The sequence below is a fragment of the Sinocyclocheilus rhinocerous genome, unplaced genomic scaffold (genome assembly GCF_001515625.1).
Source record: "Sinocyclocheilus rhinocerous isolate Xijiao unplaced genomic scaffold, SAMN03320098_v1.1 scaffold2353, whole genome shotgun sequence".
Lineage (NCBI taxonomy): Eukaryota > Metazoa > Chordata > Actinopteri > Cypriniformes > Cyprinidae > Sinocyclocheilus > Sinocyclocheilus rhinocerous.
The window spans coordinates 91403-100544 of record NW_015664224.1 but is presented as its reverse complement, the minus strand read 5'-3'; the positions used below and the strand labels follow the sequence as shown (position 1 = coordinate 100544).

Here is a 9142-nt window from a genome sequence, read left to right as displayed (position 1 = left end):
TGCTACACACATCTGAATATTTGGGTTGAACTGTTCTGGAACAGTGTTGTAAATACAACTTAACCACTGATTTCTAGTCGTGTCCTCTTTTGGAAGACCAAACAAAGTAGTTTCGCTTTCACAACGAAACACGCGGCGGGCTAGAGTGAGCGGTGGCGGGCGGGCTTGAGAACGGCGTGGCTGGTGGATTCGACGAAGGAGCGGCCGGTGGGCTTGTGGCAACCACATGTGATGACCCCGGGCTGGACTCCGCTTTGTCCACGGTGAAAGCCGATCCGGCGATCCACAGCGCGAAGTTGATGAATGCCCTCAGCGACCAGCACGGATCAGCCCTAGGCATGACGAAGCGGATATCGTCCTCTTTTGAAAGGCCAAACAAAGTAGTTAAGAATACCCTTATAATGTATTATAAATATGGGCTTCATAGAAAGTGTTACCAACATTCCAATGTTTGTACTGGCCAGCAAATTTTATTTTGTAAATAGAAACAAGTTTTGATGGCTGCAACACACTCCAAAAACGTTGAGACAGAGGCATGTTTAACACTGTGTGACATCAACTTTCCTTTTAATTAAAATGTTTAATTGTTTGGGAATTTTGCAAGCAAATTTTTTGGCTAATCTTGCTTGATACAAGACTTCACACGTTTTTGACTATCTGAGATGAGCTCTGGCCCAGAGAACCCTGAGGCATCACTGCATAAAATTGAGGTTTAGCTTTGTCCTAGAGCAGAGGTCTCCAACCCTACTCCTGTGCTGCGTCCCAATGTGCCTACTTATACTACGCCCTTAAAGTATGTACTATTTTGGTGAAGAAAAAGTACACACTTTTGAGTGTGTAGTAGAAGAGTAGGCAAGCTTTGGGACAAACTATCACGTCACACAATTGTTTCACACCTGTTACACGCACCCTGTCACGGTAAACTGGCCTGTCAATCATCTGGTCACAGTTAACATCCTCCACATTTCATTTCATTTAACTTCCTACAGTACTGGAGAGAAAAGAAGTAGTTCGTTGATCTGCCAGTCGTGGGTCTTTCATGTGGATATTTTCTGCATAATGATGCATTTAAAAGTTAACGACCAAATGGATGTTTATAAAAGTTCACATTGCTGTTACAGATGAAATATAACAAGGATAACAATAAATAAGTATATTTTACCAGGTTAAATGTTGATTATTAGTAACTCAAACCTTTTTGTAAACCTCTCTACCTAACCGTCAATCACGCGCATCTGCCACATTTATAGTTTTTCTAACGCGTTTTAATCATGTTTGTAGTTCTGCACCTAATCCTTCGCCAAAGCGCAATGGATTGTGGGCAATTTTAGCCATTAGAGTGTGCACGGATCCACACTTCAAAAATCGACCTGAAATAGTAGACCATCCGGGGACTTTTGGCATATGGAATCATTCACTACCCTCTCCGTCCTTCATATTTTTAAAGTTAGACATCAAATTTCTTAGTATTCCTCAATCTATTCATTATAAGCAATATAATCAGAAAAAAAAAAATATATATATATAACAGAATGCCTGTTTCTGATTAATTTTTTTGTAAAAAGTGTATAGGATCACCGAGGTATGTAAATGTGTAAGTATATTTTTCTTGAGCAACTATATTTACATATCTGATGATATACGTGCAATGCATCTTTATTCCTCGAGGTGGCACTGTTTGATACACAATGATGAAGTGATGTTTCAGTCTACCGCAGGCATAAAACAAAAGAATATCATCAGCAAAAATGTAACTGGTTTGAATGGCTTTACTGCAGAGCAATTACTGTATGCAATGCAATATAAATGTCACTGTCATTTGATGGTGGATGTGGTGAATAAGCTGCCAGTGATCAAAATATTGATTTTGAAGTCATATTGAAAACGATTAGTTTTGAGAATATGGTTGAGATCGCGAATATGAGCCAGATGCTGAATGTATTGGGGAAGTGCTGACAGCGATGGTAAAAGCATCTGCTCAAATCTAACCCTTCTAAGTTTCAAAACGTAACGAAATATGCTTTATTTTATTCTTCCGTAATTGTTCTTAATTTTCTTTTTTAATAAATCTGCAAAAATGTCAACAATTCTGTGTTTTTCTGTCAATATGGGGTGCTGTGTGTACATTAATGAGGAAAAAAAATTAACTTAAATGATTTTAGCAAATGGCTGCAATATAACAAAGAGTGAAAAATTTAAGGGGGGCAGAATACTTTCCGTACCCACTGTATATGCAATTGCAGCAGTTAGAAATCTATCCGTGTTGGATATATTGGTCCGGGTTGCTAAAGACCCGAATATGTAATAATGATTGGTGAAACATTTGTGTATTTAAGGGTTAATTAAACTACATTTATACACATAAGTTTATGTAGCAGCTAACACACACAATGGATAAACAATACTAACTCCTCATTTGGGCACCGATTTGGGCTATTGGTAAACTTGGAAACCATATAAACATCAACTGCTCATGTTTGTAGACTGTTTATTAACATGACTTACCACTAACAAAGTATTTATTAAGGGAATGTGTGAACCTTATTGTAAAGTGTACACTAGTCCAACATTAACTGATGTTTTACTACCATTTGTAGACTGTTTATGAACATGACTTACCACTAGCAAAGTATTTATTAAGGGAATTTGTGAACATTACTGTAAAGTGTACACTAGTCCAACATTAATGCATTTGGTCTTGGTGGAATAGAGACTTGCTACTGCCAATACATCCAAAACATGCTGCTGTGTGCATGTAAGAAATACTGCTGTTGCATACAGTATATAACATAAATGAAATAACCCCCATATAGCATACATGATCACCCCGTAGCAGACCTATACAGGTGAAGCTGGGGAAGGATGGAGGGTTTCTGAAGCACGCTGCAAATACTACAGCAAGCACTAGTCATATGTAGCGTCTGGACCAATCAGACACACCATTTTTCATTTGATTTAACAAATCAATTATTCATTAGATTAACAAACGTTCACAGACCCCTCACCCAATAAACATACTGGGTGCCAAGTTGTCTGAGACCAAGGCCCAGGACCCTGGTTACCATGGCAACCCTGACACCTCTGCTAGACCAGATAGATTTTACGACCTAATGGCATGTTGAGAATTACCCCTCTCACTACATTCTCCATAGGAAGAGACACAATGCACAGTAGAAATGGACTTTTCTACTAATTAATTCATAGGAAAACCTTTCTTTGAATGAACACACATATCCTCCAGGTTATTGTGTATATTATTGCTGTCTTGTATATTATCTGTTGTATTGTAGACTATTTTATGCATGCTTATGATAGAACCACTCATTCATGTAACCTTACATATAACGTGTTTGGTCTCTATTAATTCGTATTCGGATGATCCAATTGAGAGTGTATATTGTATGTTTATACCTACGCAACATATTAGTGTTCTAAGAATCTTTAGTAATTTTGATCCAAGTTTCATATGCAAACTACTATGCTTTCAAACAAAGGGTCATAAAAACTCCCCAGGATCTCAAATCTCCCACTTGGGATTCCGGACTTTCTCATTGGACAAGCCCATCTTGAGAGGCGGGGATCTTCTCCGACCTTAAAGGCATCACTCCATGTGACCCGCCCAGAGTCGGTGGTTCTGTTAGGTTTAGATGAAGATGTGAGAAAACGCTCCAGGAACACCCTAAGTTCGTGCCAGGCTTCCGCCTCGACCTTTCCATCCATCAAGATTCTCTGACTCAAAACTGGTTCTTTTTCATCAACCAACTTCAGCAAAGATCAACTTGAACTTTTGGACTGCATCAAGCCTTTCTTTCAGACAGACGAGACGTGCAAGTATTCAAACTTAGTCTTATTAATTGATACATTAGGTATCATTTGCACCTTTTTACAAAGATGTGTTTGAACTAAGAATTTGATGTTCCCTTCAGGCTGTAAATCTGCTGAATATGCAAATGATTCCATAACTTCATTCCTTATTTCTCTCCTCTTTACTGCTTAAGCTTTAACCCCCCCCTATACCAACTGTATGCGTGTGTGTGTGTGTGGGTGTGTATGTGTATGTTAGACCAGTTTAAGTGTTTATGTAGTATGTTAGACTAGTTTAAGTGTTTATGTAGTTAATAAAACCTTACTTGTATCACACTTGACGTGGTTCATTGTTTGCTCATAACTGGAGTCACTTAATCATGCAGATTTATGCTACAAGCTCTGTGTAGAATTGTACAGTAAGAAAGTAATTTCCCTTAACCAGGAAATTAACATTCTTAGAATTGACAGACAGTTGACCCTGAGAGGTCAAGTAAATATCTACAGCGGATCTAAAATATTCATAATTAATTATAACAAGTTATGATTAATTATTCATATTTCACCATGAATGAGCTGATTCGCTACAGATTGGTGGAGAAATGCGGGCGTGATAAAACGATGGTTATGAGCCTAAACACTGTCAACCTAAAAGTGTGTGCGTGACTTGAGATACGCTGTTGTGTCCCTATTTGCTGGCTTGTTTAAATGCAGATAAAGTGGGGGCTTGAATTGGTACCGCTATTATGATTGGAAGAGTCTTTATGTATTTCATGCCTAATGGTATCAGTGTAAGGTTAATCTGATTTTAGCAAAGAAACCCTAATTTCAGTATTAAAGCATAAATCTGTTCTGACAAAGCATAAGTCTGAATCTCAGCTCAGCGGCATGTCCAAACTGTACCATAATGAATAATGCTTTAGTGAAGAAATCACAAAATTGCAGTATTGTTTAAATTGTTTCTTTGAAGAAGAAATCTCAGTACAGTTATATCAAGGTAGATTTGAGTGTTGCTCCTCTTTCTACAGCATAAGGGCCTTAGAGATTATAATTAGAGTGAAGCAATTCATCTACACTTTGACAGCATATATACAAGCCTAGCAACCTGGTGGTCATTACTGTGTTTCACTCGCTGAGTGAAATTAAAGGTGTAATACTGTACTTTAGTATTCATGTGTGAGGCACACATAACTACATATATGTTTAAACCGGCTGTAACTTACAGTAAACCTGTTTTTTTAATTCTTTAAACAAGTGCAAGAAGTTTATTGTTAAATTAGAGAAGCACTCACAAGTGCTTATTTAATGCAACAAGTCTTGAAGGACTGAAAGCACCACGTTTTAAAACTGTGGGCAACTTCTTTGAAATAGGCAGACACTAAACTGCTTGAATTGCACTGGCATGCATTGGTTACCATGACAATGACTTGTCACAGGAAGCGCTAACTTCACATAGCACACGCGACGCCAAATTTGTAAACAAACCACCTGAAGCAGCTAAGCTAACACGACTTAGCATAGTTTCATCTTAGGCTAAGCTACCAAATAGCTTTAACAATTAGGGGTTAACACTCTTTAATTGAAGCTTTTAAATACAGCATGTGTGTATGCAGTGTGAAGTAATTTGAACTTAACCTAATCCCTGGTTTCTGATTTTTCACTGTCTTTTCCTTCTTTTTCTTCTTTTTCTATGTTTACCAATCTTCAATTCGTCTCAGCGAATTTAACTATCTTAGATGTATCCTTCCTGAATGCTATTGCTCAGTTACTACCTAATTAAATCTAAATTTAATTACATTTTAACTGTCTATCTAGAGAAGAATCATTAAGTTATTGGGTGCTTTTAGTGACACAGTGAGTAATGTGCCACGGAGGGCGGGGCACACACATGGCAAACTGAACACGCAGCAGCTGTGACCAGACATGGTGTGTTGCCCAACACAAATCAGTTAATCACTAGTGCTACTGATTGTTCCCAATACCAGATTGATTACCCTGTTTTAATAATAGCAGTCAGCTAATTTTAAATCCATTTACATGGTATACCCCCTTTTGTTCCACTTTGTTTTGATGTTCTTTCTGAACCTCAAAAGGAACCAGAGACACTTCTATTTTTGATTTGTTTATTTACAACATGTGCCCTAATTTTATGACCCTGTTACACAAGTCATCTAGACAAACACTAGGGCATAACTATCGTCCTGAGCACCAAATAATAAGCATAATCTGAATAGAAATGCTCTCTTTTTCCTTCTGCTTTCCCCTTTTCTCCTTCACTTCCTCAGAGATTGAGCCTGTTTGGGGAACCGTCAGTAAATTCTGAGTGATAATTTGACAAATAAGAGTAGTCTTAAGTCATCAATCAAAACCCTGTTTACGCCCTTTTCAGCAAACATATGCTGACCCAAACCGATCTTAGCATTCACACTCTGTTTTGATCTTGTAGTAGTCTCTAGCCCTTACTCTCAACACAAGTTTGCCAAAATGTTGCACATGCTCAGACTAACTGCCCAGAATGCAGACCAAAGAGGGCTGGCCAGGCGTTGTGAGGAACACCCCCTACCCCGGGCCGACGACCACCTACTGAGCCGAAAGCAACTGGACACAGAGAAAAGAGTACCTCAGACTCAGGGCTCAAGCGAGAGTTATGACTACAAAAAGCTCACCAAGGTCATCATCTTCCTGGCCCACAACCTCATGGGATTGAAACAGGAGGTAAATGATCTCAAGCAACAGATCACGGCGGTATCCCACAAGGACCCCAGCAGAATGGAGTTACAGGAGGAAATTGATAGACTTCAAGAGACTCTGATCCAGCAGCTGAACAACACTCAAGACAAGCTTGACATGTTCCGAAGAGAACTCAGGGACTCCTATAGGCTGCGAAAGGAAACGCAGTGGGAGAGACTGTGTAGGTGTATGTTAGATGTTGGACTAGTTTAAGTGTTTATGTAGTTAATAAAGTCTTACTTGTATCACACTTGACGTTGGTCATTGTTTGCTCATAACTGCAGATTTATGCTACAGGCTCTGTGTAGAGTTGTACAGTAAGAAAGTTATTTCCCTTAACCAGGAAATTAACGTTCTTAGAATTGACAGACAGTTGACCCTGAGAGGTCAAGTAAATATCTACAGCGGATCTAAATATTTATAATTAATTATAACTAGTTATGATTAATTATTCATATTTCCCCATGAATGAGCTGATTCGCTACAACATTTAGGTAGATCGGGGGGCGCATTCCCTTCAAAAACAAAGGTAATCCATTGCGTTTTCAGTGGCTCAGATTTTGGGAGTAAATGACGGCTTCTTCATTATAACATCCAACAACAGAACACCTCAATTGCTTAGGAGCCATTCTTGTTTACTCCTGCTCTGGCGTCGAAACAATGGCGGACTGATGACAGCTCACTTAGGGTGGGTCTAAGGTAAAACACCAGCGTCAATCAACAATCGTGACAGGGGCCTGGGTCTGTGTGACGTCACACAGACAGGCATCTGAATGGCTTGATATGAGAAAGAGGAAATTATTTAAGGCGATTAAAAAAACAAAAAAAACACTGGGTGGATCTTTATCAATATAGGGTGGTTGTGTACAACAATGTCATCACACATTTCAGTTCAAACAGCTTGTAAAAGTGTTTTGGAAAAATATTTTGGATTTTGAAAAACCTGTTGACTTCTGCCATTTATCTAAGGTGATATAGTTTTTTTAAACATTCGTTTTTTTCATTTATTTGGTTCCACAGTGTTTGCTGATTTTTATTTATTTAAACTGTGTATTTTTGTTTCATTTTAAATCAAGTATGCCATGCCTCCAAGCTTTCTTATTCATTTTGCTAATAAGCGTACGTTTCTTATTTATTTGGTCCACAGTGTTTACTGATATTCAGTTTTGTATACCTAAACTTTGTGTAAGTTATTTGTTATTTTATATTAGAAATATAGCATGGTGTATTTTTATTCGTTTTGTTAATAAAGTTCTATGTTCTACGTTGTATTTTGTTGTTGCTTGAATTGAATTCAAGCAATTGACGCCGAATTGCAGCTAATTTGAAATTGAAAGTAAAATGCGCACAACACTTTTAAGCTATTTAAAAGTGAAGGAAATTGAGGAAAAGAGGGAAAACTCAAACGAACGAACAACAACTGCTTGACACCCGAATTGCTGTTAATTTGAAAGTGAACGGCACTTTTACAAGCTATTTAAAATGAAAGGAAAGCCCGTAAAAGGGGGAAAACTACTGTTACATCTCGGGTCTTTTGAACTATGTGTATGTATTTCTGAGTGTGTCTGTGCAGAAAAAGGCGTGGCCTGTACTCAAGCCAGCAGAGATCCTGACTGGTCTGCTCCTGATTGGTCCTGTCCTGGTTCCAGTGAAAAGGACCTAGCTTTGCATTCCTTGCCGTCTATACATGAAATTTTTGGTGAAATTGGTGCTTATGGCCAACATTGAATGTATGTATACTGTATGCACAGACTTTGTACAAAATGTCGTTGGATCAGAGAGTACCGGATATTCTTCTACTGACGTATCTCACGTCTTTGATTGTATAAATGTCCCCTGTAAAATGTAAACCAATGTACATAATAACAATTCAATATATATATATATATATATATATGATGGATGGATGCTTAAGGTCAAGTATAATTTCAGATTATTTAATAAAATGTATAAACGGTATACAACTGTGTACAACATTTACAAGAAATGTTGCCAGTCATCTCCACACCAATGGACAAAGACCTCCTCAAGGAATGCAACCTTAAAAAAGAATAACAGGGGAAGACAGAGAAAAATAGAGAAGAGTTTGTATTTGTTGTTTATACTGCCAACAACAGTCTTGCACATAAAAATTTCACCGCTGGTACACTTGTGTACAAGATGTGTAACAAAGAGATTTGATTTGATTTGACTTGACTTTATTTGATTAGAAATTGCATACGAAATAAAAGAGTGAATTCCACTGCAGTAAAGACTCTCTTCTAAAATCTTCTCTTCAAACAAACGAGGAAAGCTTTTAAGAGAGAAAACAGAAGGTGGGGGTTAGGGTTAGACAGAGGTGAATGAGAATGAGTTGACTTAAGCAATCACAGAAAATTCATAATTACATAACAATACTGGTATCTTTAATCTGGAACAATGTTGAGAGATTTGGATGTACTATATACTTCGTGGAAGGCTGCATGGCCATCTAACCACTCAACAACAATGAACGCTGAACCACACAAGAGAGAACATCCTGAAAGAGGTGGAGGGGGATAATGAGTCACAAGATCACATTATCTTTAGCGTGAAACGCTACATCGTTATGAATTATTATAAAATAATA

The 9142-nt window shown here is 37.9% G+C and overlaps 2 long non-coding RNA genes across 2 annotated transcripts in view; both read left to right on the top strand.

Annotated features, from left to right (window-relative positions):
* LOC107730020 (uncharacterized) overlaps window positions 1–9142 on the top strand; it is a 22017-nt gene that overhangs the window by 12386 nt on the left and 489 nt on the right. The gene's annotated exons all lie outside the window — the stretch shown is intronic.
* On the top strand, window positions 4385–6688 carry LOC107730019 (uncharacterized). The gene is made up of 2 exons (XR_001638641.1): window positions 4385–6519; window positions 6589–6688. It is a non-coding gene; the product is annotated as an uncharacterized LOC107730019 (long non-coding RNA).